Raw genomic sequence first — 8,074 nt, forward strand, 5'->3', positions numbered from 1 at the left:
ACAGTTCAAAGAGGATTTTCTGGTTTATACTGAGCGGGCTCCACCTGTGACGGAGGCCGGGGCTCCACCTGTGACGGAGGCCGGGCCTCCACCTGCTCCTCGGCGAGCGTGACCGACGGACCCCTCTGCCGTTGGTCCGCGTGCAGGGTGCGACGCGGGGCTCGCACGTCGCATGCAGGAGAGCCGGACGCTGACCGTCGCCCCGACAGACGTCTGTGCACCTGCGCAGCGCGGCGCCCGGCGCCTCGCCGCCCAGCATCTCACCGGCACGCGTCGCGGACACCAACGTCGCCACGGGCCTCCCTTCCGTTTCTGCTGCCCGGTTAGTGCCACTTCCATTCCCGTCGGAGGAGCGACGATCCCCAAACGCTCACAGCTTCATCCCCGCCCGCACCGGGGCGTGGTCCCGTCTCTGTTCACACGGGCCCTTCTGCCAGGCGCTGCGCCCCTCTGGCCCGCTCCCCTCCAGAGCGACTCCCGAGGGGCGTCGGCCTTGGTGGCACCTGCCGCCTCCCTCCACGGCTTCTCTCCAAGGTTCAGTTCGGAGCGATGGCTCCAAACCAAGTTCTTGGGGCCATTTCCACCGACCGTTCTGGTGGGTGACGTGCTCTTCAGCCGACTTTTCCTCCAGACTGTTTCTGCCACACGAGGTGACATCTCCCTGTCACTCACACTGGGGGCCATCAGTTCCTCCGCTGCCTTCTCTTTAGAAAAACTGCACCACGTCACAGCTGCCAAACCCGGCCAGCCTTTCTTTAGCCCGTGTCTTTGACCAGCTCTCTGGACTCAGCTCTCTGGGGCCACGGCGGCCACCTGCAGAATGGCGGCTTCGTGACTCGTGGTGAGACACTCCCTGCCCTGTGCGCGTGGAGACGGAAGAGTCGTTTCGGATGTGGCTGCGCTTCCCCATCCCTGGGCCCGGACCCCCTGTACCAGCAGAGGCCAGGGCCAGACGTTTAAGCCACATCGTATCATGTGAAACAGCACTTTCGCGAACGCAGAATCGTGTCATCTAGAAGACGGTGACGGTCTCCGTGGGGACTCGCTGTCATTTACCGGGAGGATCAGGAGGGAGCTCGCTCAGTCCACGTGCTCTTGGAATCGAATATACACGCGATCCCCGCCTCACGATGGGGTTACCCCCTAAAACCCGTCCTACGTGGCAGGTACCATAAGTCAGAGGCACTTCTGGTGCCACACTGCACAGCAGTGGTCGCTGGCTCGTGCTCGTGGGGGTGGCTGGGACAAGATCCAAGCCCAGACTTCAGCGTGCAGTTTCCACTGCGTGCCCATCGCTCCCGCACCGTCCCGAAGTCGAGAAATCCCCAGCCGGGAGCCGTCTGGACTTAGGATCGATTTTACTTGATGCAATTTTTAAAGGTTAATGTCACGTGAAAACAAGGGAGTACCCGGCAGGAGGAAGCGCGAGCGCTCGCCTTGTACAGACGCGGTCTTTTACCTCGGAGAAGGTCCTGGGTGGTGGCGGACCCCCTCCAGTCGGGCCGAGGTCCTTGGGAGGAGTTTACTGCAGGACCCTGAGAAGGACGAGGCCAGCGGTCCCCAAGCTGCTTCTGGTTCCGCCCACGTGTGACAGGTGTGGGAAGAGGCAGCAGAATCATGGGCTTGGGCCGGACAGACCCGAGTCCTTCCTTGTAGAGGGGATGGAACACGATAAACCCCCAGACGGTCAAGGTCCTTCGTCATGTGACTCTGCCTCGCTTTTCCAGTTTATTTTCCGCTCCTTCCCAGCATGACCCCTTCACAGGTTGTTTTCTCACTGTCTGTTTTGTTTCGTTTTGTTTTGCGCTCAATACTTTCACTAATTAGTAAAAATTTCCAGTACGTATCTGCTAAATTCCTACAAATTCTTTTTTCGTTACTTATCGCATGCATCATACTAAAAATTTTCAGAAGAGACAAAATCCCCTACAGCCCCCAAACCGTCCTATAACATCTCTATACGTTTTTTTCCAAGTTCTTTTCCAGTCCTTTTTTTTTTTTCCCCGAAATTATAATAATTTTGTTAAGGCTCATAGCGTGATACCTGGGACATAATAAGCACTCGATAAATGGCAATTGATCTGAATCTCAAAACTATCATTGCTTTAAATTGTACCAACTGCATCTTCAAGAAAAAACATCTGCGTTAACACGGGTGGTGATCGATGCCTTCCTCCCCGGCCACCGAGTCTCCCTCCCTGTGTGTCCCAAACGTTCAACACAAGCAGTACGAGGCCTGATCGTAAACACGTCACAACTAATGATTTCCTGCATCGCCCTCAAATCTGACACTTTTCTTGAGAAAACGAATGCAATCTTACACTTGCCTGTCTTTCTAAAGGTGCTAGAGAAATAGTTGTCTTGTAAGCGTTTTTTGGTTTGTTTTTGTTTTTTTTCCGAAATTGACGCGTGAAGCGGTAACGCTCACAGCCCAGTGGTTGGGATGGACAAGAGGAGATATTCTGACCTGAACTTTGGATGTAGAAAGCGCCGGGGACCGACCTGGTTCTTCCTGTTTTGTTAGGAACACACGCCAGTCTTCGTGTTGGGGGGCGCATTTGAAAGGGATGCAAAAGCTCGGGGAAGCCCTAGTCATGGGCGATGACCACACAGTTAGGGTTTGCAGTGGCCGAGCCCTAAGGGCTTCCGTGCATGACGGTGACACTCAGCTGTGGCACCGTCCACTCGTCTGTCCTTCGGCTCCAAGCCTCGGTTTCAGTAAGATTGGGTACTGCCCTGGCCAGGCTCCCTTAAATATTCGCAAGGCAAACTCCCCATTTAAACAAGCGTAAGTTTGTCTCTGGCGACACATTGGTGCTAAGCTCCATTTGCCTTCTGCTGCTGACGCCAAGCGTGTCTGGCGCTTAGCGTCACCTTATCAGTGATATAAATTCAGAGCAAAGATGCATTTTTATATATTGATCAAAATTTGGCATCGGGCCTCTGCGGGGTTCCCAGCATAGCTGTGACAGGTTCACAGTGCTGCCACACGCTGCGTCATCGTGGCTGGGAGTTGCCGCCTTAGAGCGGGTGGCATGCTGTCTCTCCCCATGAGGCCACAGCTCGCTGGTGTTTACGTAGCCTACTATTTTCCAAGCACGGCTGTTGATTTGGGTATTTTTTACATCGGAAAACAGGTTTTGATTCCCTCCACCGAATCTCTGCTAATCATCCTAATTAAGTATGCACTTTTTGAGGTAAATGGTAACCGGTTATTGGCCGTCTTTACATTAATAAAATAAAGATGACCTTTAGATAAATGTATGTAGGTGTTACGAGCAGTGAGAATTAACGAACACCGAATGAACATTGAAATGAGAGGCTCTGAAGCATTTCTGTTTTCTGTTTTCTATTTTGTTTTGTTTTTTTTTTGAGGTCGGTCGACTTTGAAAGGATGATCAAGTTTGCAGACGTGACTATTTTAGATCAGGTGCTCTCCAATTCTTCTTTTAAAGAACAAACGCTTGCTCGCTGAACTTTTTCGCAGGACGGAATACACAAACCAGATGAGACCCGTTCCGGTGGAGACGGGTGTGTGGCGAGGCCCTGGTGTCCCCAACCCCTGCCGACCCAGTGGCCCCTGGCCTTGCGAGGGAGTCTGTGGGCTTCCAGGTGCTGGCTTCACCTCGGACCCAGTCCCGAGCCCCTGATCAGGGTTTTGACGATGCGTAGAGGGAACCGAGGTGATGCTTTTGGGGCAGCCGGCCGGACGGGGGACACGAGCGGCACTGGGAGCCGTGACCGTGGGCAAAGCAGCGGAGCAGCCTTAGCCCCGAGTTTGCCCGCAGGGCTTGCTGCCAAGAGGGGTTCTGGCCGCCCCCTCGTCCACATGAGAGGCCTGAAACCTGTTATTCCAGGACAGGCCCGAGGGGCAGGCTCGAGGGACAGGCTCGAGGGACAGAGAGGTCTGGGGCCTCTGGCTCAGACCCTTCCTGTAACTTTCACGATCCCCCGGAGCCCCTTGTCCTCCATAACCTCTGAGACAGGGGACTTTTTTTTCCAGACCGGTAAGGGTGTGGCAACTCTGAAAAGCAGAAATTTAAATGCAAATTTAAACACGACGGAGCAATGGCAATTTTGTAAAGGGGTACCGCTCCCAGAAAACTTGCCCACACAGCGGTCTGGAATCTTGGGGTTCAGTAAGCTGTTGACTTGGGCTCCAGGTGGCGGGCCACCATCCATAGCAGATGGAGAACTGATTAGAAACACCGGTCCCCGAGGGGCCCAACGAATGAAAGAACACACCGAGGACGAGGACAGCGTCTGGGGGGTGGGTCAAGGACTCGGCCCTTTTCGACCTTTTCATGGCTGAATTCGTTTCAGGGCAGAGCTGCCAAGCTAACTGCACTTGCAGATGGCACAAAGCTAGGAGGGACAGGACACGGCGGATGGCAGAATCGGAACTGAAAGGGCACCAAGAGGTTGGGTGCCAAGCTGGACCTAGGGGATAAAACGTACTGGGAAGAACACACGAAGCCACACGGCGGCCCTGAAGCCCACCCGCCCGGACGCCGGCCGGGGCTTCGCCGTGGAACGCGCCCATCAGGTAGAATCTCGCCAGAGCTCCCCTGTGAAAGACAGTCCGTGCTGGCGAGGAGGGAGTGAGGGAACTGGGGACCCCTCCCCTCCCTGGTCCCCCTTCCCCTCCTCCACGGCCCCCGTGAGACAGAGCTGGAGGACTGTCGGTCTGTAGGCTGCTGGGTAGAAGGGGCTCGACATGAGCCAACGAGGCGATGCCACTTCCTCCACCGGTGGTTTTCCCTTCGGCTGGGTTAGGGACTCGGGGTAGGAAGGCTGGGCACCTGTCCCGTCTCTGCTGGACAAACCATACCGGGTGTCGCGTCTCCACACCAGCGCGGTCGCCAGGAAGCTGTGATTCTGCACCTTGCTTTTTCATGAACATTTTCATGCTACTGCCATATAACCACACGTCCATACGGTTAATTACTATTTGTCCTGGCTGCATACTACGCCATAACGTGAATATATCACAAGTTACATAACCAGGCTGTTCCCCTACTGTTGGAAGCTTGGTCAGAGCCCACGCAGGTGGCCATGTGCAAAATATGGCCGTGGGCAACACTGGTCCACGTGCAAAGGTCCTTGATCATTGATTGGTCCTGTTCAAAATGTCCCTACTTAGTAAGCATCCCTGGGTTCCGATGGCCCATAATGTTTATTTATACTTTTGGCTTATAAGATTAACGTTTAAAAAGTATTATCGTGGGCCAAATGTTTTGATGGACGTACGGACGGGTTCAAATTTTAAGGACCTTTTGTCGTGGACCTAATCTAATTCACAGACATTTTAGACAGGACCAAACGTCGTACAGGCTATGTTCATGTAATTTCATGATGAATTTTCAGATGATTCCTGGCCTCCTGAGTTCTCCATTCCTCTCCCCCTCACCGTTTTTAAAAAGCTTTTCTAGGGCAACATCCCTGTTTTTCCCATACTCAGAGTGAAGGTGCGTGTCACCGAGGTGAGGCAGATAGAGGCTGGTTTCAAGCGCCACCAGAATGCAGGCAGCACGGGAGGGGACACAGTGGCTTTTACGGATGCCATAGGCATAACTCAGGCCCTTTCATTCCCAATCAGGTCACCAGTAATGAGATCCTGGAAACTTTCCCCAGGGTCAGCCCCCGATGGTAAAGTCAAGCTCACTGCAATATGGGCTCATCAGATGGCAAACACAGAGAAGGGAGGTGACAGCCAAAATCCGGAGCAAATATGGGAGCGGTCGGGCGAGGGCTGCCTGCCTTCGAGCAAGGTCGGAAGAAGAAATGTAAGGTTACTAGGATACGCCATCGTCCGTAGCACGGTCTGGCGGTGCTTATTTTCATACTTGAAGTTTCGAGGAACTAAGTTTAAAACATTTACGGACTAGAACTCATTCATCCCTCATCGTGCATCCATTCACGCATCGACACACACTGCTAATACTGTAAGTTCTCCAGCTTTTCATCACATTCGAATAACAAAAATTCAACCTCGAGTGAGCCCCGTGATGCCTTTTTTCCATGACAACAGTACAGCAGCTGAGCTCTGCTGGACACATTTGCACGATTTCTTAGACAGATACTGTGATAAATTCACAATATGAATCTCCCTATTCCCTACAATCTGATGAAATTAATTTATCACCTTCTGCCACAAATCTTCAGATCTGCTAAACTCTTATTTGACTCCATCTCCTCTGTGATACCACCCAACTGCACATCTTACCCTTTAGAAACAGATAAACTGGCTATTTCCTAGGAAATGGAATCCATCACGTGGAAACTATACCAACTGCCGTTGGAACGGACCAGCCTGACGCATCGGGACCCCACCTCTCTTTCTCCTACATAAATAACAGAGGTTACGTCTCCTACATAAAATCCGTCCATCCGTGGGTCCATTTCTCTAGTGTTTTCAGAAGCTTTCCACAACAATCCTTCATCTCTCTTGTTTGTCAACTGATCTGATTTTTTTTTAACTTTGGGGACTAGCACCATCTTTTACCCATGATGCAAACCTGAAACCACGGAGTCCTCCTCGACACTTAGGCGTTTTGTTTTGTTTTTTAATCTTTAATATCCCTCCAAAATATTTTTCACACCTAGCTCCCCCCTCTTCCACTCCTGTGGTCTAAGCTTCCATCTTTCCTCTTTGGGACGACAGCAAAAGCTTTTAACTGGTCCTGCCACGGCCATTCCTGCCCTCGTCAATTCATGTTCCTTATGTTTCAGACATAATTCGAATCGTGTCATCGCAAGATTCACCTCGACCTCCCTGCTTTAAAACCTTTCATAATGGCTTGCCACCGTTTTAGGAAAAAAAAAGACGAGTTTTTACCGTGGGATGGGAGATCCGCCTGGCACAGGCTTTCTTCCCGGTTCCCTGGGCTGCAGCCACAGCGGCCACGTTCTCGCTTAGCTCAGGCCTGTGTGTCAGTCCAGGCACAGGCTCGCCCTTCCCGGCTCAGGGGACGCTCTCTCAGAAGCCCAGCTCAGACAAGTTCGCTTCTCCACTCCAGGATTTGTAGCATCGTGTGCCTTTTCCTTCGTACACCTTACAAGAGCTGCTCTTTTCTATTTATTGGCGAGATTTCTTAATTAATGTCTGTCTCCCACACTAGCTTCCAAACTCGTGAGGGCAGAGACGTTTCTAGCTTGCTGTGGACCCCGAGCGTAATACCAGGCACGCGGTAGGCACTCCGTAAGTACTTACTGAACGAGTGTGGCTTGAACGAATAATAGTATGTTCGGGCATTGTTTTAGGTGCATAGGGCACTCGTTCTTAAATTTTAGTATCAGAATAAACTGAAGCACAGGGGGCAGGGCCTCGACTCTAGAATTTCTCATTCGGCGGGTCTCGGGGTCACAAAGGAGTTTACATTTCCAGCACATTCCAACATAACGCTGCTGCCGTGGGCCCACAATTTGAGGACCCCTGCTTTAGGGAATTAGTGTGCCATGCTCACTATCGTCAAGAAATCTGCGATTTTATTCAGGTGCGAATAGCAGATAAGAGAAATTTGAGTTTAAGAAAAATATTGTGTTTAAAAATCATGGATGCTAGAAACAGAAAACATATGCCATGATCTCGTCTGTTACTGGTACATGTAATCGATTGTTATGTCAATTTTATGACCAATAATTGCTATTGTTGCTTATTTTTAAAAAGTCATTTTGGACTAAAAACGATGATACCAATAGTCTGTAGGATTTAAAGTGAGCCTTAAGGGACATTTAAGAAGGATCGAATGAATATTTTCTATTTTTGATTTTTCTATTTTCATAAATAGAAAAAAAAAGGATAGAGGGGCTGGGTTTTGAGGGCGGGATGGGATGAGCGTATACGGAAGAGGGCGGAGCCGGGGAGCGAGGGAGGACGGAGGGAAAGCGAGCCTGTGCCCGGGGACGGAATCTGGTTAGTGCGCTGGAGCCCGGGGTTCGGGTCAGGGAAGCTGTGGAATCGGGCAGGAAGCGGGCAGAAGAGGAGCCTTTGAGCACCGCGGGCAGCGACAGAAGAAAAGGCGGGTGGGCTAAGGACATCTTTGGAGTGTGGGGAGCCAGATTCTGTCGATGT

Source organism: Pteropus medius, unplaced genomic scaffold, assembly GCF_902729225.1.
Source record: "Pteropus medius unplaced genomic scaffold, Ma_sr-lr_union100, whole genome shotgun sequence".
NCBI classification, from domain to species: Eukaryota; Metazoa; Chordata; class Mammalia; order Chiroptera; family Pteropodidae; genus Pteropus; species Pteropus medius.